The 2,361-nt window shown below is 44.9% G+C and overlaps 1 long non-coding RNA gene across 1 annotated transcript; it reads right to left on the bottom strand.

The window, feature by feature from the left end:
- Positions 1 to 229: 229 nt before the first annotated feature.
- LOC120110443 lies at positions 230 to 1,647 on the bottom strand. Its single transcript, XR_005511410.1, has 2 exons — positions 1,400 to 1,647; positions 230 to 548 (listed from the first exon to the last, which is right to left on the bottom strand). It is a non-coding gene; the product is annotated as an uncharacterized LOC120110443 (long non-coding RNA).
- Between the last annotated feature and the right edge of the window lie 714 nt (positions 1,648 to 2,361).

Raw genomic sequence — 2,361 nt, 5'->3', positions numbered from 1 at the left:
CCCGTGGAGGCTATCCTACGCATAAGCTCGTAGAGGCTATCCCACGCATAAGCCCGTGGAGGCTATCCCACGCATCAGCTCGTGGCCGCTATCCTACGCATAAGCTCGTAGAGGCTATCTCATGACAAGGTTAGTCCAACCCATATTACATGTCTAGTTTTACATGTTCAATCACATTCCCATCACATCACATATTTTCATAAATTTTCAAAAAATATGTTATTTCTTCCCAAATGAATTTATCTCAATATTTTCATTATAAACAACATGCACGCCTCATAGGTGCCGCATCAACTCATAAACAATAACAACATAATAATGAAAATATGTTGATAAAAATTCGTCTCATATGTATCATATCAACTCACATGCAATAACATCAAAACCGTAAATAAATCCAACGATAAATCAATATACGCATAGAAGTGCTCAGATGTAGGGATTCTTACAGAAATTGTAGACTGACTCAAACACAGTCTGAATCGCAACCTACGCGCTGGGGTGCTGAGTCCCCTGATCAAAACCTCCTGGCTCCGCCGACTCTTCCTCTACAACATCAATTATATTTCACAAACTAAATTATTCAATATTTAAATATTCTAAACCATAATTCTCATCTGTTATGGGGTCCATCATCAGGTCCCCAAACATCTCAATCCTCCCAGATCTAGGGCAGTCGGGATAGTCCGACTCCCATCTTGTACCACCGGCCTACGTCGTCGCCAGCCGTGGCCGCTGCCACGCCGGCGATGATGGCCGGTCCCGGTAAAGAAACCAACATAAAGGAATGATTCCTCTCTCTTCATGGTTGGGAGTACATCTCCCTCCTTCAAATCTCTTTGGTCTAAGGGTAATAGCCATGGTGGCTGTGCCCTTTCCTTCCCCAACCCGACAACACCACAGCCACCACTAGCCACATCATCGCCGGCCAAGAGAAGGAGGGAAGAAGAGATATCTTCTTCTTCTTCTTCTTATTCCCCCAAGAATCGGCATGCTTTTCTCCCTTCCTCCTCCCCCTTCACCCACGGAAGACCACCCTGAGGGTGGCTCGGCTCCCCCCACCCGCCAGCAACCACCTCACCGTCGTCGCCGGCCGGCAGCCAACCGATGAGAGGAAGAGAAGGGAGATGGGATCACGAGGTAGGAGATCTCGGTCCACCTCTCTCCATCCCCTCTAAAACCCTAGAAATCCCTCTCCGATCCTCACAGCAACCTGACCAACCCCACCGCCATAGATCCCGGCCAATCCCGGTGGCCGGCGGCGGCACAATCCGGAAGAGAGAGGCCGAAACAGGGGTACCCTGTTTCGGGCTCTTCTCCGACGATTCACCGACCAAACACCCCATCAACAAGGCCCTAATCCTAGCAAATCAAGCATAAAGAAGGAAGCCACACTTACCTCGGTCCGACGGCGTGCTCCGGCGGCCTTTCCGGCGAGCAATCGGAGGAGGAAATCCGTGAGCACACGCACGGGTCCAAAGCTTTTTCTCCCGTTTGCGGGAGGTCTTCACCGAAGAAAACTTCCTCCGTGGCCGGCCGGATCTCGGTCTCCTCTCCGGCGATCAACCCCTCCGGCGACCAACCTCTCCCCGGACGCTGCCGCCGCCGCTCTCCCCCTTCCCTTTTTTTTTTTTTTTTTGTGTTTCTTCTCCCACGATCGTGCCCTAGGCACGATCGTATATGGTGGATGGGCCCGGTCTTTTCGGGCCGGCCCGTCCACCTCTCTCTTTTTTTTTTTTTTCTTTTTTTTTTTCCTGGGTATCACAGATTATAAGACGATCTTTATTGAAATTCAATTAAGGGAAAGGGATGACATGGTCAGATTAAGTTGATTTGCTAATTTAAAATTTTTGATTAAACTTTTTTAAACCCGAGATGGTTGGAGTGTAACTAAAATATATATTATAATTATTATTTTCATTTAGAAATATAGATAGAAAGGATAAATTTGCACATATCAATTTTTTCGATTCAATGGTTGTGATGTAATGGGCTTGGCGGATAGTAAAAAAAATACTACAAGGTCAACATAATAAAATATTAGAGTCTCCAAAGAAAAAAAAATTCCCTACAAGGTCAGAGCAATTCAATATTAGAGTCTCCAGGAAAAAAAAGAAAGAGGGAAAGAGATAAACATCATAATAACTGATTGTAATATTCTTCTAATAGGAATTGAAGGCTTTCAAATCTCTAAATCTTCTGTGGTTTTAGCTTGTATTTGTTATGTAGTGAGTCTGAAGCAAAAGTTGATAAGATGGTGAATAAAGCTAATGAAAACAGAGTGGCTTAATTTATGACTGAAAATATTTAACTCAACATTCAATAAACTGATAGAGAAGCACATACACTTGCTTTTTGGAT

This window comes from Phoenix dactylifera, chromosome 4 (assembly GCF_009389715.1).
Source record: "Phoenix dactylifera cultivar Barhee BC4 chromosome 4, palm_55x_up_171113_PBpolish2nd_filt_p, whole genome shotgun sequence".
NCBI lineage: Eukaryota > Viridiplantae > Streptophyta > Magnoliopsida > Arecales > Arecaceae > Phoenix > Phoenix dactylifera.
The sequence above is the reverse complement of the archived record's forward strand: the minus strand, read 5'-3'. Positions and strand labels throughout refer to the sequence as shown.